This window comes from Pan paniscus, chromosome X (assembly GCF_029289425.2).
Source record: "Pan paniscus chromosome X, NHGRI_mPanPan1-v2.0_pri, whole genome shotgun sequence".
Classification (NCBI taxonomy): domain Eukaryota; kingdom Metazoa; phylum Chordata; class Mammalia; order Primates; family Hominidae; genus Pan; species Pan paniscus.
This window is the reverse complement of record NC_073272.2, coordinates 155,706,650-155,734,295: the sequence shown is the minus strand read 5'-3', so window position 1 is coordinate 155,734,295 and position 27,646 is coordinate 155,706,650. Positions and strand designations below refer to the sequence as shown.

Genomic DNA, 27,646 nt, shown 5'->3' with positions numbered 1-27,646 from the left:
AATCATCTTGCAGTTCTCTTCACCTTACTGGCTGCTTTAACTTACTAAGGAAGTGATTCTTTTTAAATGGAATGGAGGCTCCAGAATCAAACTTTTGTACACGTGGGAGTAATACTGGGGATCAAGGAACTATAGAAGACAAGTCCTGAATTATTTCAAAAATCATCTGTAATTATACCTATTACTATCCTAAGTCACCTCCATATTGATGAGACTTACCAAGCAGAATCTGCTTGGACTTCTTTTCTCTATCACTACCTTACACAATAAACTGACTTTCTTAAAGGAAAGTGATATTCTTATACCATATTTAAGCTAAGTTGAATGTCTAGAAAGCATATGCTTGCATTTCCATTGTACTACAGTCAGGAAGAGGTGGTTGGTCATTCCCTGAAGGATTTTACCAAGCCTAGAACTGATAATGATGACCATGGGGAAAATACTGTACAAATAGCAGACTGCTGTATTGCACCACCTAGAAGACTGAAGAGTCAAAAAGGTGTACATGAAGAAACCTAAACACAAATCCAGGAAACATCCTGGAGGCATTAGGACGTAGCAAAACACTAGCATGAATAAAGTATATATTTGAGATCCATCAGATTTCAGGCCTTCTCAAAATAGATCAATTACTCACACTACTGTATGTGATGGATAGCTTGAATGAGTAATAGAAATGAACAAGTGAGAGAGGATGGCGCTTGATTACGTTTCCATAAGCAAGCAAACATGACACTGAAATGGGCCCAAAGCTCAATAACAGGAAAAACAAGGATGCAGTTCATAAAGGACTCAGTGGCTAATAATATGACCAGACTCAGTTGACTTTTGAGGCTATATCCTCATGCAAACCTGATAAGCTGAATTTACATCTGCTCATTACTTGAAAAGATTTAATTTGGTTACAAATAACCTTTTTGGCATATCACATCAAAGAACCAGTCTGACAAAAATTTCACTTTTTAACTAGTTGTTTTGGTGTTAAATAAATGCAGCATAAGAGAATGCAAATAAATATTATGGAAACTCTCAGACTCAAATATTTATGTCACTTTTGTCAAATCACTTGCTTTCTTTGGGCCTCAGTTTCACTATCTATGTGAAACTGAAGGATATGTGACGTGAACAAGGTGATCTTGAAGGACCTTGAGCCATTATGGTCTGTATTTCTTTCTATAACTACACAATTTTATAAAATATTTCTTTTCATCCGTATCTTCTACATCTTCAAGTCCTTGAGGGTAAGGTGGGCAATGTGCCCTTATTTATTGGGGCATTCAAAAGCAAAATGTATGTTTCCTTTATTTACTTGCACTCAAAGGCTCATGCAACCTGCCACCTCTACCTTTGCTGTATCTTTATAGATTCATAGTCTCAGCATTGGAAAGGAACTGGCAGCTTTCATGTAGACACCCAAATAAAAAAGGACACATTGTTCATTTGGCTTGGAGGGTATGTAGATGTAGGAACTTGGGACTGGGAGGAGTCTTTTGACAAATTTATGAGAAATAGATTTATGTCCCATTGATCAGCTAAAGAATATGTAGAGCCCTGCAAGTCCTTTGTACTGTAAGAACAATAATATACATGCTGAATGCGGTTTAGACTAATTGATTTCCCAAAGGAAACTAGACTCAAAACATATTGAAAATTCCAGGAAGCAATAATTTAAAGGAAGTTATACAAGGTCTCAAAGTTACAGGAGATAAACAGGTGAGATTCCAAAGACAGGATTCTAGGGATGTCACTAGGTACCTCAGGGACATGCCCAGAAGGTTGAAAGCTAATCTGGGAGGAATGTAGGTCATAATATAAATGACTCAGAAACAATAATGAGAATTATGTTCAAAGGGGATCCTGTCTGGGGAGCAGAAGGGTACATGGTGTTTAGGTTGAAAAGCTGTATTTCAATATTGATTAGATTTCTGCAAGACTGATAAATTGAGATGCTTGGTTGGATGATTAAAAGAAGCTGTGGGCATTATTTCAGTCTGAAATAATGATGCACTGTCTTGCCTACAAGTAAGGGAACTGACAGGATGAACTTAGAAGGTTTCTTCCTGCTCTGTAGAATCTTTTATTCAAATGGACTCTGGGATCTAATGTGGGAGACCTGCAGTAAGTGGACAGTAGGACCTGAATAAAATCAGAGTGTTGAGTAGGATTTAAGGATTGAATGACAATAAATTGTTTGCCATTCTGGACATGCTGAATCTGATCTGGCTAACAGGATGAACTGAAATAGATACTGTACAGGAAGGTAAGAGGGAAAAATATGTTGAGAAAGGAACAGGCAAGACACTGCTGTAGCACATAGGCTAGATGAAAAACTACCACTACATGAATGTTTATGATTCAGAAATCCACCCACTAAAGAGCCATTCATTGTGAGCAGCAACAGTTAAGAAACTGTGCAGTTGGCCAATTCCATAGTCTATCAAATGAGAGAGAGAGAGAGAGAGAGAGAATGTACACATCACATATTATTAAATAAGAGCAAAGGTGATTACAGGTCTTGGCTGCACATTGATGGGATCTAGTGATTTTTGTCACGTAGTGCCTCTGCAGTAATGAATGATGCATTGTAAACCCACTCCCATCACAGTCTCTCTGGCCAGGTGCTCATAGCTTTCTAAACAGTTTTTCTGTAGCCCTGAATTTGCCATGTTCAACCTGAAAAAAATTTCTTTTCTTATGCCAATTTAGGGACTAGAAAGCTAAGCCCATTCAAGAAATGCTAATGTTTGTTAATGAAAGAAAATGTATTTTCTCCCTGGAACCTAAAATCTGCCATGTTGAGAATAAAGTTGAAAACTTTCCTATCTAAAGCCCTTCTATGCTAACACCGCAAGACAGTTCTGATTTCTATGGTAAATCCTTTCCGATACAGTATGACTCAATGTTGATTTCAAAGAAGAGTGGAGTGAGGAAGAGGAGATCCTGGCTCTTGTTTTCTCCCACTCTCACGGGTTCAATGCTGTTTTGTACCCTACTGTGTAACGGCTCTTAGGTGTGTTGCTTTTTTCTATGCTCTGCTGTTATATACACTCCTTCTCAGAATAACTGAAAGCAAACATAGGGGGAATTTCTGCTTTGGCTTTATATGTTTTCTTAGTTCTACTGTTCCAAAGTCTGCTCTCTAAAAATCCCTCTCTGTGCAAAAAGCATTTGCATCTCTATCAAAGCACTCCCCCCTTACAAATACCAAGTTGTATATAGTTTACATTACTAACCTCTCTGCCACTGACTGGGCCTCCCTCCTACCGCATACATCTTGTTGGAGCTGCCAGGTTCTCACCACATTTAACTCTTAACTTGTCACTTTGCTACCCTAGTCCTATTCATTACTTTAATGGTTTCATTAAGACTCATAGCAGTTTATTTCAAACCAGGGAGTCTTGCAGTTTTAAGACCTTGAATGTTAAAAGATATAGGTCTTTTAGTGATGAATGATACAGGGAAAAGTTGTAATACCAAATGAATTCACATCTAATCCTGAGGAAAAATGTAAGAAGAAGCTGGTTGTTCATCTAAGAAGTAGGAATTCTTTTTAAAAACTCAAATTCTTTTATATGACACAAGAAATTTAAGGTCTAGTCCTAATGGTAGCTCTACTTTGCTGTGTGGCTGTAGGCAAATGACCTCCGTTCTGGTCCTCAGTTTCTTCATCTGCAAAATAAAAGGAGGGTTTTTAAAGGCCTTTCTTGTCCAGATGCTCTAAATTTTATGTTGGGTTTGTTGTTTCAAAAGTCTTTAAGGAAGAATTAGTCTCCTTTCCTTTAGGTTCTTTACTTCCTCACTACTCAACTCCTCAACTCTTAATAAATATCTTCAAATCTAAGTCACTCAGATCACTATCTAGACTGTTTCACAGCTAGAGAGACCTAAAAACAGAACACAAAGAGACAAATATATAGAATGTTATAGTAATGTCTTTGTATATGTTTGTTTAGAGGCAAGGAGAGCAAGACCAATATTTCATTGTGGATAAACGGCTAGCCTGTGCCTTATTTGCATTTATGAATGCAGCCGACTTTTTGGGAACATGATTTAACACCTGGTATATCCAAATTCATGTGATAACACATCATGATACAGTGAGGTTTTAATATTCCCAGAAAAGCAACAATAGTTTCCATTTCAAAATAGATTTTCTGCGCTTAAGAGTTCAAGGTCTGTTTTCTGTTCATCCAACTTGGTTTGCAGCATGCAGAGGTGAAGAATGATAACTATAATTAGCTTCATGGAAGTGAGTGTGCAGTAAACCATTGCCCTAGGTCCTATCAAATGCCTATTGGCTAACTAGACGTGCTCACAGGTTCTCACTTTTGACAAAATTTCCGTATGCCACACAGAGACATGTGCACACGTACCCAGGCACGGATCCAGAGATTTCTAAATCACTGCTCTGACTCAATGTAAGTGGGGGGTTATGCCGTGTCAGCTTGCGCCATGTCTACCCAGGGCAAGGTGATGTGATGAAATCTGAACGATGCACAGCCCAGACTTGTGAGCCAATAGCAGGCTAGCCCCATGCTGACAGGATGCCCGCTGGGCAGCCAGACTGGCCTTAGCACGGGCTCTCTCTCTGTCCTCAGCTTGGGTGGTTAGGCTGCGTTTTGAGCGGTTTAGGCAAGTACCAAAATGCATTTAAAGGTTAACAGGCTAGAAATTAAATTGACATTCGCCTAGAAAAATATTATTTTGAAGTTCTATTTGGATGTACACATTTCCAATGTGGATAGTTTTCTGCGAGAGCCGATTTATTTAAATATAATTTAAAGGGTTTTCATTTTATTTTATCCATGCGCTTGCGCGCGCGCGCCCAAGCGCGCGCACACACACACGCACACAGAGACAGCACAGGATGGCTGGAATGAATGGCAATCTGTGCATTGCATAGAAAGAATTCTGGGTTTTTAAAGAGCTAATTTCTATGGCTTACCTTGAGGAAAGGGTTTATCCATGCTGAGAAAAGCAGAAGAACTAATGCCCCATCTGGCTCAAAGGATCTCTTCTCCTCAGTCTTTAGGTTTCTCCACCTCTCTTCGGAAAGTCTGAATGAAAACTCCTTCACTGGCAGGCAGTGGAGCCAGAAACAGAGATAGTTCTGTCTTGTTCTTTGACACAGCAGAGAAAACACAAAACAAAACAAAACAAAACAAAACAAAAAAACGGGGGAGGGGGCGAGTCAAACCTGTAGTGGCATATACTTTGTATAGATTTTACAGGCAGATCTAAATCTTGATGGACGTATTTCCCAAAGAAAGCTCAGCAGGGTAAGTTGTTCACCTCCTCCTCTTTCTCCTCCTCCTCTTCTTTCTCCTCCTCCTCCGCCTCTTTCTCCTCCCCCTTCTCCTCCTCCTCCTGTTTCTTTTCCCCCTCCTCCTCCAGTATTTTCCTTCCCCTCCTCTTGCCCTCCCCTTTCCCTCCTCCCCTTCTTCCTCCTTTACCTCCTCCCCCTCCTCTTTTGCCTCCGCCTCCGCCTCCACCTTGGTCTCCCTCTCCTCCAATCTGACAGATGAACCGAAGCAGCAGAAACTGCAGTTGTAGACACAGGGTATCTCAACGGAGCAATAGATACCGCCAGTGTGTGATTATTTATATGGCTCAGGGTGTGTTGGTATATAATCTGCAGTGGGGGCAGGGAGTGAGGTGGCAGTGTGTTCAGCTTAGCCGTTTTGTGAATGTAGATGATTTCTGGAGGTCTTGTGAATGGGTTATAGGGGAGGATGGGAAAGAAGGGATTTATTGCTCCTTGTTATAATTTCTTTCTCTCCCCCCTCCCCCCGCGTGTCGTTTGCTTTCCCGGAGCTGTAGCTCTTAATGCTTGGCTAAGTGGCGTCATCCAGATGAAATTGAATCGACCCATTAAAACTCCCCATAGGAATCTCTGTATCCGGTCCCTGGGTAATGACTGAAACAAAATTTAAAGGAACGTGGGGGTGGGGTGGAGAGTAACAATTTTAAGGAGGTCTCATTTAAATATCTTTGCCAATCACATTTCTACCAATCTACTCAGCCTGTGCCGAGTGATTGCAGCTTCAATAAGATGAAGAGAAAGAGCTTCTCCTTTGTTTAAGGGTTCCTCCCACCTCTTCCTCATGTGTTCCCACTTTTTCAGCCCTAATGATTGTCCATCCATTGCCACTGGGAAACCATTACCCAACCTACTTTCCCTTTAGCATGGCATGCATTCAACAACAAATATTTATTAAGTACCTTCCTTTGTGCTAGGTGTTGTGGATTCCTGCCTTCATGGAGCCTCCCTGGGACTGAAAATAAAGCAGCCTTGGACATTTTCTCTTAAAGCCAAGGACAAAGCTTTCTGTAAATTACCCTCAGTCCACTATTTAATTCAATAGGAAAGGATCTTTCTTCTGGGCATCCAGACAGAAGAACTTGGATGACAGCAAGCTTTATATTTAAAATAAAGGAGATCTGATTTCAAGTCCTATTTCAATGGACAAGTGGCAGGAGCTTGGCCATCAGCATTCTTAGGATGCTTTGGTTACCTCATCTATAAAATTGAGATGGTAAATGGTGACAGTTCAGAGTAAAACAAAGTGTGAGTCAGGAAACTGAGATTCTTAATCTTATTCTGACTCCTTGTGTGACCTTAGCAATTTTCTTCCCCTCTAGAGTGTCAATTTTTACATTAACATGAGGGGATCTGATTAGGTAATTGCTAACGTCCTTTCTACCTCTGACACTCTGTCATTTACCCTCTCTCAGATGTGTTAAGAAGACAAAAGAAATAATGAGATTTTAAAAAGTACGGCTGTGTGGGTCTGCATGCTCCTGTGTGTATGTATGTGTTTAAGGTGCTCCAAACAGTTGTGATGACATGTATGTAGGTATATGTGTGTGTGCATGCGTGCATGCCTGTGTATGTGCGTGTGTGTAATTTCTAAACAAATCCAGCTCTCTTTTCCCATTTGGAATTTCTAGTCAGGAGATTTTCCTATGTAAATTCTCTTTTGTGATTCACACCTTTTCTTTACTCTTAACATTGGCTTGAACTTATCAAGATCATGAAAACCCTTAAAGCTAAACTGTAGGTTCATCTACAGAAGAAAATATACTTGCTGATATATTTTTTCACCCACTTATTCAACAAATATTTATTGCACATTAACTATGTGTCAAGCACTGTACTAACTAGATTCAGGTCAAATAGATCAGGGTTCAAATTTTTGCTCCTCAACCTGGGAGCTACCTCACTTGAGGCAATTCAATTAACCTCTCTGGCATATAGCAAGCACCCCATGAATAGTAGCTATGAATGTTAAGAAATTGTTCTTGCTCTAATGTAACCCATAGGAGAGGCAAGAGATGATTTCAATTTGAAGCCCTTTTATGTTTTAAAGTCCAGCTTTAAAGTTGAATAGCTGGGTTGCCTAATTCCTTTCCCTCCTTTACTCTGTGGGCCTATGTTAAGGCAACAATGAAAACAATTGGGATTATTCAGCCTTCTTACCTCTTAGGATGATACCCATGACAAAAAAAGTTAAATTGATGATCATTCATTCATTCAACCATGCCTGCTATGGGCCACCCACTAAAGGCTAGTAATTCAACAGCTAGATTTCCTGCGCTCCTGGAATTGACATTCAAGTGGGCAGGGTGACATGTTTACTCTTTGCCAGGTGCTGTTCTATGAATTTTACATGTTTTAACCTATTTAATTCTCACAACAAACCTATGAGGTATATTAATGAATTATACTGATTTTTAAAATGAGAAACCAAGGTCCAAAGACCTTAAGTAACTTGTCCAAGGTTACACAGTTGGCAATTTGCAGATCTAGGATTTTAACTCAGGCTGACTCACTCCAGAGCTTGTACTTTTAACCACTATACCACAGTATCCAACCATCTGCAAATCCCTTCAGGGATTTTTGTTCTAACTTTTAAAAATTATTTGGTAAATGCTATGGTCTGAATATTTGTGTCTCTCCAAAATTCCTGTGTTGAAACCTATCTACCAATATGATAATATTAGGAGGTGGGGCCTTTGGGAGGTGACTAAATAATGTATGTGGAGCCCTCATGAATGGGATTAGTTGTCTTATAAAAGAGGCCCCGAAGACCTGCCTTGGCACTTCCATCATGTGAGGACACAGTGAGAAGGTGCTGTCTATGAGGAAGTCGGACTCCCCCAGACACTGGTAACACCTTAATCTTGGACTTCCCAGCCTTTACAACTGTAAGAAATACATTTCTGTTGTTTATAAGTTATCTAGTCAAAGGCATTTTGTTACAGTAGCCCAATAAGACTAAGATAATATTCCTGAATATCCTATAGGCCTAGCAGTCACTTATTGCAGGAAAAGCCTTGCCTAATCACCTCTCTCTTCAAAAGACCAGTTTAGAACAGATTTGTCCTCTTCTTTGTGCTCCAGAGGCCCCCTTTGTGCTTACCATCATTGCAGAACTTATCACACTTTATTATAATTGTCTGTCCCAATTTAGACAGTGATCTCTTTGAGGGCAGATATAATATTTATTATATTTGTCTTCACTGCCACATCCCCAAGGCCTAGCATACTGATCACTAAATTAATACTTATTGAATGAATGGATAACCAATTTTTGGAAATCTACATGAATATCTTTATTTGTTCTTTAAGCTGTTTTGTTTCTAAAAGACAACTCGAAGTTCCGTGATTTTTGATAGGCTATCACTATAGTACAATTATATACAGAAATTTGATGTTGAGACATTACAAAACTCACTATGTATTGCCAGACAGCTTCTTTTACAAACTTGTTAGATTGTTGTAGCAGTGCACTTCAGAAAATTTGTTTTCTTAGCTCCTTAGTTAATGGTGTACTCTTCAGAAAACATATTTTGACAGATTCATTGAGTTGTCCAAGATCATACAGCTAGTAAGTGGCAGCATTGGGCCTAGTAGTGAACACAGATCTCCTGTTTCCCAATCCAATGCCTTCTTTCTCTTTTTAAGGCACCTTGCTGACATTAATTCAATTCCAGTTGAATTTGGATATATTGTCTCAGCACAGATCAACACATCTATTTCTGAAAGCCATTGATTTTCAATAAATAAATAAGTAACCTTGAAGGACACCAGAAAAGTCACCCTGCCTTGGAAATATCTTCTTTACTAAGTCTGTTTTAGAAACCTCTGAGTTATGATTTTGTAATGAATAAAATACACCTTTCCATGCTTTGTAGTAACTGGTTGTTCAGATCATTTCTGATATGACAGTTAACTCAAAAACATATTGAAAGAAGGGAGAGTATATCTAACAGAGCTTACTGAAAAAGAGACTAGGGCATGGGTGAAAGTGATGAAGGAGTTACAAATGTTGAAATAAATTAGATAGGTAAGGATTCAAAGAGGAATTGAGATCTGGGCAGAAAATGAATAACCATATATAATTCACATGAAGGAATTCACATGGAAAGCTGGATTGGTAGCAATGTGCATGGAGTCTGCGAAGAGTGAAACATTCAAACTGTCTTATGTAAGAGGTATATTGAAGAGAGGATTGGAATATATAGTGCTGGAGAATAACTCGAATGACAGGCAATTTAGACTTAATGCTCTGGGAATTAGAAATAAATTTTAGAACAAAGGAATAAAATATGAAAATAAGCCACATTTAAGAAAGATACACTGGGCATGATATATAGGAGTGGGGAGATACTAGAGTCAGGTCAGCCAAATTGGGGTATTTTGGAGTAATCTAAACAGAAAATGATAAGGGCCTGGTTAGGGAATTGACAGTGAGAATGGGAAGTAAGGATGAGATGTTTTCAGTTGAATATGGTAATGGCAATGATACCATTGCATACTGAGAAGTTGGAAGGGGGAGGTCAGTTTAAAGGAATAAATATATGATATTAGAGTTGTAAAGAACTTTGGCTGGGGTATGATTAATCCTGTCACCCAGGTAGTAAGCAGGCTACCCAATTAGTTTTTCAACTCTTTATCCTTTCCCTCCCTCCCTCCTCTAGCAGTCCCCAGTGTCTGTTGTTGCCATCTTTATGTCCATGAGTACCAATGTTAAACTCCCACTTATAAGCGAGAACATGAGGGGTTTTTTTTGTTGTTCCTGTATTATTTCACTTAGGAAAATGGCCTCCAGCTGCATCCATGTTGCAGCAAAGAACATGATTTTGTTCTTTTTTGTGGCTGCATAGTATTCCATGGTGTACCATATTTTCTTTATCCAATCCACTGCTGATGGGCACCCAGGTTGATTGATTCCATGTCTTTGCCATTGTGAATAGTGCTGCAAAGAACATATGAGTGCATGTGTCTTTCTGGTAGAATGATTTATTTTCCTTTGGATATATACCCAATATTAGGATTGCTGGGTTGAATGGTGGTTCTGTTTTAAGTTTTTTTTGAGAAACCTCCAAACTGCTTTCTACAGTGGTTGAACTAATTTATATTTATATTCCCACCAACAGTGTATAAGCATACTCTTTTATCTGCAGCCTTGCCAACATCTGTTGATTTTTGACTTCTTAATAATAGCCATTCGGACAGGTATGAGACCAACCTCAATTATAAAATTGTATTCAAAACCACAAGCTACCTGCTCATCCTGATTTCTCTTTTATTTGAGATGACATCACAAATGCTTTAGTTACACAAGTTTGAAGCTTTAGCATCTATTTAACCTTTCTCTCTGTTAGCCTCCACTCATAAATGAATCAGGTATTATTGTTTCTGCCTCCAAATAGTCCAAAGACTACATCAAATATTATTTTCTCTACAATATAATTCATTGTCTTATCATCCAGAAATACCTCTGAACTCTCATGACAATGTAGTTATACTTCTTTTACGGTATTTATCACTTTTTAATTTGTACTGTAGTAACTTATGTATATATCTTATCTTTCCAACTAGAATTAGCTCCTTGAAGATTCATATATGACCCCTTCAAAGTACTGTTTACTGTGATTTTCATAAGATAAACTCTTGTTGAGAAAAACCAGGAAATACCAAGTTAGTGGCAGAGCCAGGAGTAGAATCCAAGTCTCCTGACACTTGGTCTAGTATTCCTTTCACTATACCATAAATAGGGAAGATAATGAGATCTTTGAGTTATTCTTTAGAAGTGTTGAATTTGAGGTAAAGATGAGACATTTTCAAGTAGGAATATTTGGTACAAAGTTAGAGATATGGTACTAGAATTTGAGTGACAAGACAGGAGAGGAACTTGAGGAATTTTAAGGCTTGTTAACACGAAAGAGATCATTGGAGTTTTGAAAATGGATGAAATTGCTGAGGTAGAGGAAAGGGAGAGTGAAAAGGACTGTGTTACCATGTGGAACAGTTAGAGAGCAAAAGGATAAAGAAGAATCATATAGCCAACAAACATATGAAAAAATGCTCCATATCACTAATCAGAAAAATGCAAATCAAAACCACAATGAGATACCATCTCACACCAGTCAGAATGGCTACTATTAAAAAGTTAAAAAAAAAAAATAGGTGCTGGCAAGGCTGCAGAGAAAAGGGAACACTTATGCACTGTTGTTGAGAATGTAAATTAGTTCAACTACTGTGGAAAGCAGTTTGGAGATTTCTCAAAAAGCTTAAAATAGAACTACCATTCGACCCAGCAATCCCACTATTGGGTATATAACCAAAGGAAAATAAATAGTTCTACCAAAAAGACACATGCATGTGCCTGTTCATCACAGTACTATTCACAATAGCAAAGACATGGAATCAACCTAGGTGCCCATCAGTGGTAGACTGGATAAAGAAAATAAGGCACATATACACCATGGAATACTATGCAGCCATGAAAAAGAACAAATTCTGTTTTTTTGAATCTAAAATGAAATTGAAATTAAAATAAGAAGAATCAGTGAAGAAACAAGAGAAGGAGTAAGCAGATGTTAGAAAGGAATCAGGATACACATTGTCACAGAAGAGCAGAGAGAGTTTCAATAAAGATGGGGTAGTCAAAATGGGCTAATAGTGAAGAGAAATTAGGATAGGTAATTTAAAGTATTCAATGAATTTAGCCCCATAGGGTATTGGTGACTTATTGAAAATGGTTTTGGTGGTGGGGTAAAATGTCAAATCTCAGTATGTTGAGAGGAAACTAAAAAATCATGGCAGAGTTATAAGATTTCAACACAGGATAACCCAGTGGATTTTCAAGTGAAAGGAAGGAGTCAGTGGGAAAAAATAAATGAAGGAGGAAGTTTAAAAGCATTCAATATTAGAGACAAATTCCAGGAAAATGTATAAGGATTGACATTTTGGACCAAATCATGGCATGTACTTTAAAGCATGGGTCCCCAGCCCGCGGACCATGGACCGGTAGGGGTCGGCGGCCTGTTAGGAACCAGGCCACACAGCAAGAGGTGAGTGGCCCCTGAGGGAGCATGACTACCTGAGCTCCACCTCCTGTCAAATCAGCAGTGGCATTAGATTTTCATAGGAGCGTGAACCCTATTGTGAGCTGCACAGGAGAGGGGTCTAAGTTGCATGCTCCTTATGAGAATCTAACTAATGCCTGACAATCTGAGGCAGAAAAGTTTCATCTCCAAACCATCCCCTCCTACCACCACCGTGGTGGAAAAATTGTCTTCCACAAAACCGGTCCCTGGTGCCAAAAAGTTTAGGGATCTCTGCTTTAGAGTCAAAGAAAGACACAAACTTTGTCCCTGTTACAGTTTTACCTGGAATTATCTCTGCTGAAAAAGGATCTAAGCACCTGAAACCTGGTTAAGAATCTGCCAACTGAGTCCCCCTAAGTTTAATGTACTTCAAGGTTCAAATAAATAGTAACTATAGAAAACAATTCCAAAGCTAAGCCAATCCTTACGCTAAGGCCTTGGAAGTCAGACCTGGGCTTACAACCAGTTCCATAAATTAGTTTTGTGATACTTGGTTAACTTACTTAAGCCTCTGAGCCTCAGTTTCTTCATTTGTAAAATAGGGACAATAAAGTCTTTGTTGAAAACAGAATGACTTGAGATAATGTAAGTAATAAGTAATATAGGCACTCAACAAATGGTAGGCATTACTATTATTTTCTGAGAGATTACTACTCTATTCCAGTGTGCATCAAAATGGCTCTGCCCTCAAGGGGCTCATTGGCTTGTGGAAAAGTCAAACACATTAAAACCAGTGATTACAATAGATGTAGAACATAATATTCATTATATTTGAAGAAAGCACATAAAGTTTAGGGATACAGATGAAAGATAAAGACAAGAGAAATCAAACTCTATCTGAAGAAGTCAAGGAAGGCTTCCTGGAGGAAGTATTTTTTTCAATTGAGTCATAGAGGATGTACTTAAGTGTTGTCAGAGCATGTACTGCACTATATTTAAATGGCTTACTTACTTCTCTGTGTTTCCCAATAGACTTGGGACAGAAGTCCTCTGTGTGTGTTGAATGGAGGAATAAAGGAATTAGTAAATAAATTCACCTGGTAAACATACTTCTATTTTTGCCGTCATCATATGGTAATATAATTTACATGATTCCATGCCTATTTCCTTTACTAAATTAGGAGCTCCTTGATTCATTCAACAATCAGCAAACATATATTGAGGGACAGCTTTGTACCAGGCTCTGGTGATACAGTAATAAATTAAGATACAATAATAAATGAATTTGTTACATGTTATTAATATAGATATATAGCGATATGTTATTAGTTAATATATAATTAATAAATGAATCCCTGTTTTCAAGGGGCTCATAATTTAGTAGGAAAGCTAGCCAATAGACAAATGTAATAAAGGGTGACATGTGTTTTGGAAAGGAGCAGAGAGGAAATATACCTAATGCAGTAATTGAGGAGATTATAAAATGCTTACAAGAAAAAGTGATATTTAAATATAAATTTGGCCAGGTGTGATGGTTTATGCCTGTAATCCCAGCATTTTGGGAGGTCGAGGTGGGTGGATCACTTGAGGTCAGGAGTTTGAGACCAGCCTGGCCAACATGGCAAAACCCAGTCTCTACTAAAAATACAAAAATTAGCCGGGCGTGATGGTGGGCGCTTGTAATCCCAGCTACTCGGGAGGCAGAGGTTGCAGTGAGATTGTGCCACTGCACTCCAGCCTGGGCAACAGTGTAAGAGTCAAAAAAAAAAAAAAAGAATTAATAAGATCCATTGAGAGCAGAGAAACGGCATGCACAAAGATATAAAGATGTCAAAACAACATGTTTCTAAACCATTCTAAGAGGGTCCCTTACACTCAGCTTGAGCAAATTAGAAGCAGAAATTTTCTCTAGAAGGCTACACATTGCATGATTTATTTATATTCCTAGAATGTACCAAACTTATTTAGGTTTTTACTAAATTGTAGCAAGTGGAAATAGATTAGACATAAAGAACCAACTTTATGTGATAGTCCAATATAGTGTCAAAAGTAATCATTATCAGGAACTTCATCCATAAACCCAATCAATTCTCTCTTATAACTCATTTTCTCATGTTTTGTTTTTATAAAACACATGCTTCCACACAAATTCTGAAAGTCTTTCCTCATTCTCTTTCTGCCAGGACACATCCCAAATCCATTTGAGAGCCTGAAAGTTCCTATAGGAGGCCAGCTCTATCCATATTCTATTGAAGTCAGCAGGAGCTCTTTAGAAGTGCCAGATAAAAAGCTGATCTGTGGACATCCTGATTCAGCAGTGGTGACACCAGCATTGTAAGCAATGCCAAGGGAACATAGATTCTTAACTGAAAAGCCTATGGGGATGGAGATAATTATTTCTTTGCCACAGAAGCTGACAAATAGTTTAGGAGCAATGTTACCAATAATGGAAGTGTGTGAGGGAGGGACAAAGTGGTTCTATGTAGAAAAAACTGGACTTACCTGCTGTGTGGCTTTGGCAAGTCATTCTTCATCTCTAGGCCCTATTTTCCTTATCTGTGACACAGTAAGTTTGAATATAAAACAAACATATATGGAGTACATACTTAAGGTAAGGCAATATACTTGATATGTGAGATACGGAAATGAATGTGACATGGTATGCCATGTAGTAGGTTATCAATACATATTGGTTGAACGAATAAATGAATAGTTTTATCCTCTCATTACTCACAGTCTGCTAAAACAAATGGATAGAAGAACAGAGGGGTTAAATAATGATGGGCTAGCCAAAATGGCCTAATACTGAAGAGAAATACAGTTATATAAACACATAAACTGCAATAGAATCTGTCAATAAGTCAAGTCAGAGATGATTGTGGCCTGAATCATTGTAGGGACTGTGTGGATGAAGAAAAGTTGATGATTGGTAGAAGGTAGAATAAACAAGATTTAATGACTTATGTGGGGTGTTAGTAGTTCCATTTACTGAGATATGGAAGAAATATAAGAAAGCTTCGGGTACACTGGGTTTCAGGTGCCCATGTAATGTCTAGATGGTAATATAGGCAATATTATACATGGGTTCTGAGCTTAGAAGAGGATCTGGATCAGGAATAGAAATATGGACATCAGTAGGGTACATATTTAAGCCATGTGAATGGATCACCCTAGCCAGACAGAGTGTGTAAAATGTTACAGTGATAGAAAGGTAGAGGTTGAAACCTTGGAGAGCACCTATATTTAAGGAGTTGGCAGGAACAAAGCCCATAAAATATACTGAGAAGGAATAGGAAGAAAGCTGGCAGGAGAATCATGTGTGTGGTACCTGGAAGCCAAGGCAGTAGAATATGAAGTTAAGAATGATTAACTATTAATTCCAACAGAGTGGTCACATGAGATACATAAAGTATCCACTGGATTTGGCAATTTGAAGATTACTAGTAAATTTGGTGGAGGTGCGTGTTTCTTTTTAGAGTGTGATTCTCAGGCAGGGCTGCACATCAGAATTATATATGGAACTTTATCAAGCTACATACTCCTAAACCTTGCCTGCAGAGATTTTTTGTTCAGAGATCTTGAGTGAGACCCAGAGAAGCTGCATTTTCAAAAAGTCCCAAATGATCCTTGGATGTATCATGCAGAAAGCAGGATACATCCATCACCTCCAGACCATTACAAGCATTATTCTCCTTGCCTGGGGTGATGGAAAATACCAAATCTACATCTCTGGCTCAGACCTCTAGCTGAACTCTAGACCCACATATCCAACTACCTATCAGACAGCTGTACTCGTTATCTTCCTTTCTCCATCAAACATGACAAAGGGTGAGGAGAATTGCTATTTTATATATGATGGTTATGGAAAGTCTCCCTCACTAAGTGACATTTGAGGTGACTCTCAAAGTGAGGGAGCAAGCCATCCAGCTATATGGGGAAGGCTTCTCCCACAGAGAGGAAACAGTAAATGCAAATCCCTGAGGCCAGAATGTACTTGATGTGTTCTAGGAGGAGCAAAGAGATCAGCACGCCTATGCCTAGAGTGGGAAGGGTGAGGGAAGATTAGTAGCAAATGAAACCAGAGAGGTATCAGAGGGTTACATCACGTGGAGTCTTGCAGACCATGTTAAATATTTTGCATTTTACTCAGGGTGGGCTGAGAAGATATTGTAGGGTTTTGTGCAGAGGAATGACAGAATATGACTTGTGATTTTAAAAAGATCTCTCTGGCTGCCCTGTAGAGTACATATTCAGAAGAGGGGTTTATGTTGGAAGCAGGAAAACAATTAGGGAGCTATCGCAACTGTCTAGATGAGAGAGTGGTAATAGTGGAAGTGATGAATTAAAGTTAGAAGTTAGAATTCTAGTTATATTTTGTTCCATCAAATACCCATTTTTTTTTCTCATTCAGTGAAAGGCATCACCTATATTTTCCCAACACAACATATGTTGTTTGCATTTGTGTGTGTATGTATCTAAATGTACCTGTAAGTCTCTGTGTCTTGTAAAGGAGCAGTAGATGGCATTGTACTTATGAACACAATTATATTTATTCCTACTGGAAAAGGAAAACTTTCTCCTCATTTCCATCCTCCTCCACATGCATTCTGTTTTTGATGGCTCAAATCATGAATTCTCTGTCTTTTCCTAATGTATCCTAACCTGAGCCTATCTGCATGCCCTATGTGAGTTCCCTAAGTCACACAAGCATGACATCTCCATAGAGAACTTACCTCTATGACACCTATCGGATGCTTCAAATATATCTTTATATATGGCCTGTCATACTTCTGACTAGGTCCCTGTGTCTACAGTGGTATGCCAGATGTGTACCATGGATGTGGTGAATATTGCATTAAGCACCTGGCCACATGGTGTTTAGATTCCTGTATTAACTTAGCAGGATACTTCCCTGCTCCACATACACACCAACATATACTTCACTTTTCTCAGCTGTATAAATTATTTTCTCATTAATCAGAAGTTTTAAAACTTAGGAATGGGACAAGGAGACAAAGTGGGGCAAGTCCTTGTGAATGTCAGAAACTCTCAGGTAGCTGATATGACCATGTTCCACTCTCCTCTATAAGGGAGGCCAGCATGCTGCAGGTGACAACAGTGCAGAGGATTGCTTTCAGTTCTGGGAGCAGTTTATTTTCAGAACTGACATCCTACCCAGTACTAAATATAGCCAATCTCTTCCTTTCAAACAAGGGTTTCTTTTCTGTTAAACTTCAATAAAGTTCTTAGCTCTGTATTACAAGGTCTCCCCCAACCATCCTACCTTCATGAACTTTATTCTTGTTATACTTTCTCTCCCCAGCCACCTACTTTCCTCTCCCTGGCCTCTTTGGTTTCTCCTCCTTCTAACTTTCTTCTCCTTTCTATTTGTCTTCTCTGCTTTCTTGGAGTCTTTCACTATCTCCCTCTGGCACTTTCTTCTTCGTGCCCCCAACTTTTAAAAAGGGAATCCCTTAGGAACACTCTCTCCAACAAGCCAAGGAAAAGCAGATGCCCAAAGGCTAAAAATAAGATGCTTTGTTTGCTTATTTTAAAATCTTCCCAGGCTGGAGACAGATCTCCTTATATGCCAACTGGTTGACATGTAATATTAATGACATCCTTGCATTTATTGAGCATTTACAGTGTATTGTTTCAGGTATTTTATATACATAATCTCACAAAAATCCTCTAAGGAAGGTGCCAAAATAACCCACATTTTAGAATGGGGCAACTGAGGCCAAGAGAGGTAAAGGTACGTTTTAGGCAAAACAGCAAATATATAGCATAAATGAGATTTGAACCCAAGCAGTTTAACTCCAGAGCCCATACCCTCAACTCCCATGCCACACTACTTCTCTACATTAGGGTTAATGTCTATTGTATGCCTTCTAAATAAAGAGGGAGTACTTACAGGGGAAGGAAGACTGAAGATTGGGAAGCATCTAAAATAGCTCTGAGCTGATAAAGAAGATTAACTTTTGCTTTTAATAAAGTAAAATGCGAAGCAATTTAAAGACATTGGGGTAAAAGATTAAACTGGGATGTGTTCACTTTCACTTTTTACTGCAAGTTTTGACTAAGAATTCTGAGATTTAGGCACTAGTAATCTCATTACTCTCCAGTTAGACTATGTGACTTCACCAGGACTCAAACAATTTTTACAATTTTTGTAGATATATTGCAAATTCTGCACTGTTATAGGGGCAAATGTTAGAGTGGTTATATCCATACAATGGATTACTACTCAACAATACAAATGACTTATTTTTTCCACTGCTGTTACCCAACAGCCTGCAGGGTGTGTGTGTGTGTGTGTGCGCGCACGTGTGAGTATGCACACAAAATTATTTTTGCAATTATATATATTTGTAACAAACTTCCATAGCAAATTCTCTATTTAAAATACACACACACACACAAGTTCAGCTACATGGCAATATACAAGATTAATCAATATACAAAAGTAAGCTGTATATCTATACACTAGCAATGAACAACCTGAAAATGCAATTAAGAAAACAACTCCATTTACAATAGCATCTAAAAGAATAAAATAGGAATACATTTAACAAAAAAATACAAGACATACACTGAAAACTACAGAACATTGCTGAAAGAAGTTAAAGCAGACCTATATAAATGGAAAGACACTCCATATTCGTAGATTGAAAGATTTAATATTGTTAAGATGGAAATACTCTCCAAAGTGATCTACAGAAAACATAATCCCTATCAAAGTCCCAGCCAGATTTTTTTGCAAAAATTCATGAATGAACCCTAAAATTCATATGGAAATGCAAGGGGTACAGAATAGTCAAAACAATCTTGAAAAGGAAGAACAAAATAAAAGTATTAAATCTTTCTGACTTCAAAGCTTACTACAATACTACAGTAATCAAGATGGTATAGTACTGGAATAAGGATATACATATAGTCAAATGTAATATAATTGAGAGTCCAGAAATAAAACCTTACGTTTATGATCCATTGATTTTCTACAAGGGAGTCAGCACAATTTAATGGAGAAAGAATAATCTCTTCAACAAATGGTGCTGGAACAACTGAATAGCCACATGCAAAAGAATGAAGTTGGACCCCTACTTCAAATCATATGCTGTACAAAAAATTAACTCAAAATCATAGACATAAATGTATGAGCCAAAACTACAAAACTCTTAGAATAAAACATAGGAGTAAATATTTGTGACCTTGGATTAGGCATAGTATTCCTAGACGCAACAAGAAAAGCACAAGTGACAAAAGAAGAAATAGATAAATTACGTTTCTTCAAAATCAAAACCTTTTTTTCCTGCCAAAAATATAATCAATAATGTGAAAATGCAACCCACAGAATAGGAGAAAATGTTTACCAGTCATATATCTGATAAGGAACTTGTATCCACAATAGATAAAGATCTTCAACTCAACAACTAAAACAAAGAAACAAATAGAAAAATGGGCAAAGGATTTGAATAGACATCTCTTCAAAGACACACAAATGGCCAATATGTGCATGAAAACATGCTCAATAACATCAGTCATTAGGGGAATGCAAAGCAGAAACAAAATTAGATACAACTTAATACCCACTAGAATGGCCAAAATCAAAACAACAGACAATCACACGTGGTAGTGAGGATGTGAAGAAATTGGAAGCCTCATACACCGCTGGTGAGATTGTGAGTGGTGCAGCCACTTTGGAAGACAGTTTGGAATTTTCTTGAAATGTTAAACATGAAGTTATCATATGATCTAGTAATTCCATTCCTAGATATATAACCAAAAAAGTTGAAAACATGTGTCTATACAAAAACATGTACATGAATGTTCAATAGGATTATTCAGAATAATTGTTGAAAGATTGTTCAGTAGGACAGGCTAAACAAAACGTGACCTATCCATACAATGGAATATTTTCTAGACACAAAAGGACGAAGCACTGATACATCCTACAATATGAATGAACCTTGAAAACATCACAATAAATGAAAGAAGCCAGACACAAAAGGTCATATATTATAATATTCAATTTATGTGAAATGTCCAGAAAATGCAAATCCACAAAAAAAAGTCAATTTGTGGTTTCAGGGACTGAGGGAAAGGAGAAATTGTGAGTGACTTCTAATGGGTACAGGGTTTCTTTTTGGGTTGATGAAAACATTATGGTATAAGATAGTGGTGATAGTTGTACAACGTTGAGAATATACTAAAAACTATTAAATTGTGCACATTACATGGGTGACTTATTGCATGTGAATTATGTTTCAATAAAGCTGTTTTTTAAAGAATACATTTGGGAGACTGTTTACTCCTCATGCAAACAGACTCCTGTTATATTTGACTCTTCTCTTTGCCAGAAGTACCTGTCTCTAACTAATAAATATTTAGATTGTTTTCAGACTTTTGGTATTACAAAAATGCTGCAATAAATATCTTTTACATGTATTTTGGATATTTGTGCTAATATATCTATAGCACAAATTTCTAAAGAGAAAATGCTGGGACAAATACATGTTTTGAAATGTTGATTAATATTGCCAAATTGCTCTCCAAAAAGCTTACTGGTAAGGAGTTTAGGAGAACGCTCATTTTCTCACACTCTTGCCAACCAAGTATATTATCAAATTTCTCAACCTTTTTCTATCTGAGAAGTAAAAAATGATATCTTGAGTTTTAAAAAATTTGAGTGAGATTCAATACTTTTAAATATAAATATTGGCTATTTATATGTCTCATTTTGAGAACTGTATTTTCTTGTTCTTTGTCCATTTTTTCTATTTTTTCTTATTATGGATCTGTAAGAACTTAATAGATACATTTAAATATCAATAGTTATATATATATATATCAAGACATTAAACCTCTAGCATAAACATTACTTTTTTATCACTTTGCCATTGGTCTTTTTAATTAACTTATAATACTCCATGCTTTGCAAATGTTTTAAATTGTTATGCAGTCAAACTCATCGATCATGTTTTCCATTATGGAATTATAGCATCTAGGTTTTGTGCCTTATCTCCTTGTGCTTTTTTTTTTTAGTGTTTCTTATCTTTTGATGATTTCATATTTTTTGATAGCTCTTTGATCCATTTGAGTTAATTTTGGTGAAGGGGTGAGTTAGCGATCCAATAGAGCTACCCCATAGGGATATGTAGCTTATGTGCTACACCAAGGTGCCTGGAAGAGGATATTCACTTTGACTTTATAGTTTAAAATTTTTACCAGAATCTGTCTAGACATGTGTCATTCTTCCCATTGTTGCTACTTGAGACTTTCAATCTGAACACTTAAGTCCTTTTTCAATTTAAGGAAATTTTAGTCCATTATTTGATTTCTTCATCCCCTCCTTTCCTTTTCCTTTCCTTTCCTTTATTTTATTTTATTTTATTTTATTTTATTTCCCTTCCCTTGCTTTCCTTTTCTTTCCAACTCTCATTAAACAGATATTGGGATTCTCATAAATATCTATATGTCTCTTACTTTTTTCATACAATTTCCTTTTTTATATTGCATCCTGGCAGAATCACTATGTCCAATCTTCAACTAAGTAATTCTGTTTTCAGTTGTGTACATACCACTAGTCACCCCTTTAGTAAGGGGAAAATATTTTGGCAATTGTATTTTTAATTTTAAAAATCTATATAGTAAACATTTGTCATATTTGTGTCTGACCAACATATCATGTATAGCCTTGCTATATTTGGAAAAAATTCTTACATTATAATATTTACCTCTTAAATGTAGAAGTCAAAACTCAAACTTCTGTGTTGAAACTACAATGTAGGAATATGACTTATGTTCTACCAGTAAGATGCCCTGACATGAGACTGATTCAGAATTGAAGCCATGCAGAAGGTAGAACTGTATGGTTTCCATTGTTGGAATAGGTAGTAGAAAAGGGACTTGACTTTGGGGGATGGCAGAGATTGCAAGGTCAAGTTCTTAATAAAGTAGTGGCATCAGTGCTGGCAGCAGTAGCTGCTGCAGTAAAGCCAATTTCTTGGCATCTAATTGTAGGAGCAACAGTTTTTCTTATCAGGGCAGTGCTGTGGCAATGGTCCTGGACATTATTTCTGGAAGCTGAACCTCAAGCTTGCTTTTCCGGCCTTCTTTTAATAAATAGCTATACTACTTACACAATCTCAATTTCAGCATCCCCTTTTCAAGCCATCTTTACCTGTCTTTTCTGCTCACTCCTTCTAATGCCCCAATTCCAACATTTTCTTGAACCTACTGGGACCTCAAATTCATTGACCCCTATTACTTTTTACTGCCATTCACTCTACACATGTTCTCACTTCTCTTCTTACCTGACTTTAGATTTCATGGTTCATCATTACAATTACACTTCCAAGCATATACCATTAACTTCTTTTCCCTTCTTTCAATTCATCATAGTCACCTCTGAAAAAATCCAAACATGCCTAAATCCAACTTTCCACCTTTTCTGTTTCCATGTTAACTGGTTTGGTATTCATTTAATGTTAGGCTCTTTAAATTCATGACCATTAACCTCAAGTGGACTTTTCGAGCTGCTTGGCAATGCTGTGACATTTTTATAACCCACCAGCTGTCTATTTTATACCATCTACTCTCTCCTTAAACCTCCAAAATCTAGTACTCCATTCTCACTCTTAACTGATGACATTGTTTTACAAGCTACCCTTGCTGACATTACCAATGATCTCCATATTGCTAAATTCAAAGGTTAATTATCAGTGTTCATCTTACTTAACCTGTTGGTATCATTTACATGGTTGATTATTCTCTCCTTCTTGAAACACTTTCTTTACTTGGCTTTCAGGTAGCCTCTTTATACTTCTCCTATCTCACTATTCATTTCATCTCAATGTCCTCTGGTGATATTTTTAAATTCATTTTTTTAAATGATTTCAACTTTTAGGTTCAGAGGGTATATGTGCAGGTTTGTTACATGAGTATATTGCGTGATGCTGAGGTTTGGGGTACAACTGATCCCGTCACCCAGGTAGTGAGCATAGTACCCAACAGTTAGTTTTTCAACCCTTACACTCTTCCCTTCCCCCCGCACTAGTCTCCAGTGCCTATTGTTGCCATCTTTATGTTCATGTGTACCCAATGTTTAGCTCCCACTTGTAAGTGAGAACATGTGGTATTTGGTTTTCTGTTCCTGCATTAGTTTGCTTGGGATAATGGCTTCTAGCTGCATCCATGTTGCTGCAAAGGACATGATTTCACTCTTTTTTATGACTGTGTAGTATTCTATGGTGTATATGTATTCTGGTGATATTTTAATTCCCAACTGCAAAATACTGAAGTAATGTAAGACTCAATCCTTGGTCCTCTTCTATTGTTTATCTACATTCATTCCTTAGCTGATCTCACGCAGTCTCATGACTTTAAATGCCTTCTATATAGAGAGAACTCTCAAATTAATATCTATAGACTCGATCCCTCCTCTGAACTCCAGAATAATGTATCCCACTGGGTATTCAAAATCTCCAATTGAATATTTAAAACACATCTCCTAGTTAACATGTCCAAAACTTCAGCTCTTCATTCTCCAACAAAAATTAACTGATTCTCCTATAATTTTCTCCATTATAATAAACAGTACCTTAGTTATTCTAGTTCCCCAGGCAAAAATCTTGGAGTCATTCTGTCCTTCTCTCATACCCCAAACTCAATCCATCAGGAAATACTGTCCATATTTTTAAAAAATATATCCAGAGTCTGACCATATATCCCTGTCCCCACTGCTAATACCCTGATCCAAGCCACAATCATCAAATTCATATATCATTGTAATAGCCTGCTGATGTCCCTGCTTTTACCCTTGCCACCTCTAGCTTATTATCTATATAGCTACTAGAGTTACACTGTTAAAGTGTAAGTCAAATTATCGCAGTCTTTTCCTCATAATTCTACAATGGCTTTTCATATATCTCATAGTGAAAGCCAAAATACAATAGTCTACAAGGTCCTATATAATTTGGCCTATTCTTATTGCCCTCGCCTCAATTTCTATCACTCTTTCTCACACAGCCCACTGAAGCCAAACTGGTGTCCTTGCTATTAGTCAAAACCCCCAGATACTTCCACCTCAAATTTTTTTTATTTTGTGTTCCTTTTGCTCAGAATATTTTTCTCTTGCTCTTGATTCACCTCATCACTTCCTTTGATTCCTAGCTCAAATGTTACTTTATCAGAGAGGCCTTCTCTTCCCACTCTATCTATATAATACGTACATGCATACACAGACACACTTACACACACCCCTGTCACTTGCTGTCTCCCTTACTCTGCCATCACTACCTCAATTATATGTTTATTTCCTTATAATCTCTAGCCTCTGACTGGAATATAAGCTCTTTAAGGACAGGGAATGTCTATTTTACTCACTGCTGTATCCCCCGTTCCTAAAAGAATAACCAACACATAGTTACCACTCATTAGGTATTTGTTTACTTTTAGAAAAGCCCAAGTGGATTATATTGCTTATAGCTAAGAACTCTGATTACTTCCTTTTTTGTAAAAGCTTATTTTTATTTTATGGATCCAAGGTATTTAATTATGTATTGGGCATTGTGTGATTGAGTGTGAAAAATCTTTCTCTAAATCCTATTTATCCATATTTATAGTTCACTTCTGTTTTCTCCACATACTATTTCTTTAACCATTAGTTATTGTGTTGGTTGAGTCTGGTGGATCTAATGTTTTTGGTTTTCACTCAATTTGATGATTCTCGGTTGCCTGTTTACATTTACATACGAAGACCTAGATTAGAAAATGTTTTTAGCTGGAATTCATATTTTCTGTACATGTGAAAAATCCTTGTTCCCTTGGCAATTAATGCAGAATCTGATTGCCCTATCTCTTGTTTATTGTACATGGAAAGAGAGAAAAGCCACTATTTCCCCTTCATGGTGGATGGTTAGCTTGTCTTCTGATTCCATGCAGCAGTCAGACATTCCATGAGGTATTGCCCTGTTCTTTGGCCCTGATTCCCAATATGATAGCCTTCAGTGTCAGAATTCTTCCTTTAGAAGTCTTCATCTTGGAGCAAACATCATTTATAGAGGAAGAATTCATGTAACTATTCCTCATTCCTTTAATGAAATATACTACCTATCATCCTATTGTCAAGTCCCTTTCCCTCCTTACTACCTCTGACCTTGGGGTTATTCCAGGTTTCTGCTGACAAAATTACTCTTTTGGAAGTCCTCTCTTTTGCCTGCTTGGTAGAGTCACTCCCTAAACTCTATTCTTGGTAATTACATAACTGTGAGAAAATGCTTTTTGATACCACCTACTTCTGGGCAAACATACTTTTCCCCATATTCATATGATTAGCCAAGATTTCATCATTAAACTACTTTAAACATGGTTTATAAATGGCAATTGTTTTCATCGATACTATCTTTATAGCCAAGTGTTTAATATCTTGTTAAGCAGGGCCACCAATCTTATGTTTAACATACACACATCTCTGGTACTTACCAGCAGCAGGAATAGTTCCTTTCTAGCATGTCACTTGAACCATACTAAAAGAATAGGATGGCAAATGTAATTCTCATCCTTTCTCCCTCTCTGGAACAGTGCTATTCAGCATGTGTTCCACACACCAGTTCCAAAACTGTTTGTTACCAGTCCCTTATGAGATAAGTATAATAAGTATATAAATCGTATATCATTATACTGATCAAGTATACAAATGGTAAGTATTTAGACATTTTTAGAGCATTTCACATTGCTGCTTTATCCAAGTGCATCATTTCGTATTTTACAAAAGTCCACGGCCGATTGGAAATTAAAAAAAAAAAAAGTTCCTTCACCACAAAGAGTTGAGAAGCACTGCTCTAGAGTGTCTCAATAACGTTTTTAGTCAGGTGGCATAGTTTCCCTTCTTGTATTACCTTTGTCTTCCTCAGAGTTGGCCTTTAAGCCAAGGACCTGGCTGCCTTCCAGGCAGTCATTTCCTCATAGTTTAATAGCTATAGCCAGTGAACTGAAAGTGCATTTCCTGCCACCATACTGTAAAATTATTATTAATGTAATAGGAGAATGCACTTCTGGTTTTGGCACTGATATTTGGGATACTGCATAGGGCTGGTAGCTTAAAAGAGTGGGCAATATTTTGGAGTATGGATTAATGGAGATAGAACCACTAGGAATACTTCCTGTTAAAATATGCTATATTTGCCATTTAGAGATAATTTAATAATATGATATTTTAAATGAAAATAGGAAAATCTTTTCTTTTGTGAGGCCATGAAGCTTTGCTCAAAGGAAGTTTTAAGGAGGTGGGTCTTAGCTCATTTTAAGAGCTAAGTACTAATGGAATAGTTTCTAACTACTGATGGAATAGTTTTATTAGGTAAATACTCAAAGACTGATTTACAAACTATCATTGGTTCTCTAATAATGAATCCTGCAATTAGTTGAAAATTAGATTAAGCTCTAGGGCCCCTTCCAAAGCAGAATTCTATAATTATGTGCTGAAGTAGATTTAGGCATCAAAGGAAGGAAAATTAATTTTGAATCAGCAGTCATTAAGTGTGACATCCTGTGATTCTCCTTTAATTTAGAGAAAAATTCTGCGATGCTTCAGGAAGGATGTAATACTGAGGTCATTTGAGGGCTGAAAGTTTACTTGGAGTCGCATGTGGTCCCAGATCCACAGTTTGGAGCCAAGAGGAGACAATAAAAGATTTAAAGAAAGAGTAAATGGAAATACAGACAGAAATAGAAACATATAGTACCTGGAAACCTTATGTGTGGAGTGAACACTCTCAGTAGCCTTCTTACATAGAAAAGTCCTGACCATTCCATCATTCATCCTTCAACAACTATTTATTGCTTGTAGTCTAGACTAGTTGCAGATTATGCAGGAGTTCATTTATTGGGGTCAGGCACAGCTGTCCATTTTAGATCAGCCAGGTTAGTCCTTCCAGAATTTGAGTACCCAATGTGCAGTTATTAATGTCCGAGAACTTAAGACTCAAACACAACCAAGGTAAAGGAAAGACTGAAAAGGAACTGGTCACTATTGAAACAATCTTAAGACTTGACATATACATAAACAAAAATGTTTTCTCCCCTTTACACTCATGAATAGAGGGTTAACAGCTATTTAGGTTACTGTTGAAAATTTAAATCTTGGAGAATAGAAAATTTAATTGAGGGCAAGATGATTTTCTAATTGTTTACAAGGTCTTTGTATTGCCTTTTGTTCATTAAAATGAAAAAATTGTATTAACAATATTAGAAAGTTAATATGTTGCTGATGAGGTTCTCCTCTACTGGAATAATTTCTAAAAAT

At 37.3% G+C, this 27,646-nt stretch overlaps 1 protein-coding gene across 1 annotated transcript in view; it reads right to left on the bottom strand.

The window, feature by feature from the left end:
* The window catches only part of SPRY3 (sprouty RTK signaling antagonist 3), a 164,257-nt gene that overhangs the window by 9,276 nt on the left and 127,335 nt on the right, over positions 1-27,646 (bottom strand). The window contains exon 2 of the mRNA XM_034950053.3: positions 4,946-5,120. The gene's annotated coding sequence lies outside the window, so the exon portion shown is untranslated. The remainder of the gene's footprint in view (positions 1-4,945; positions 5,121-27,646) is intronic.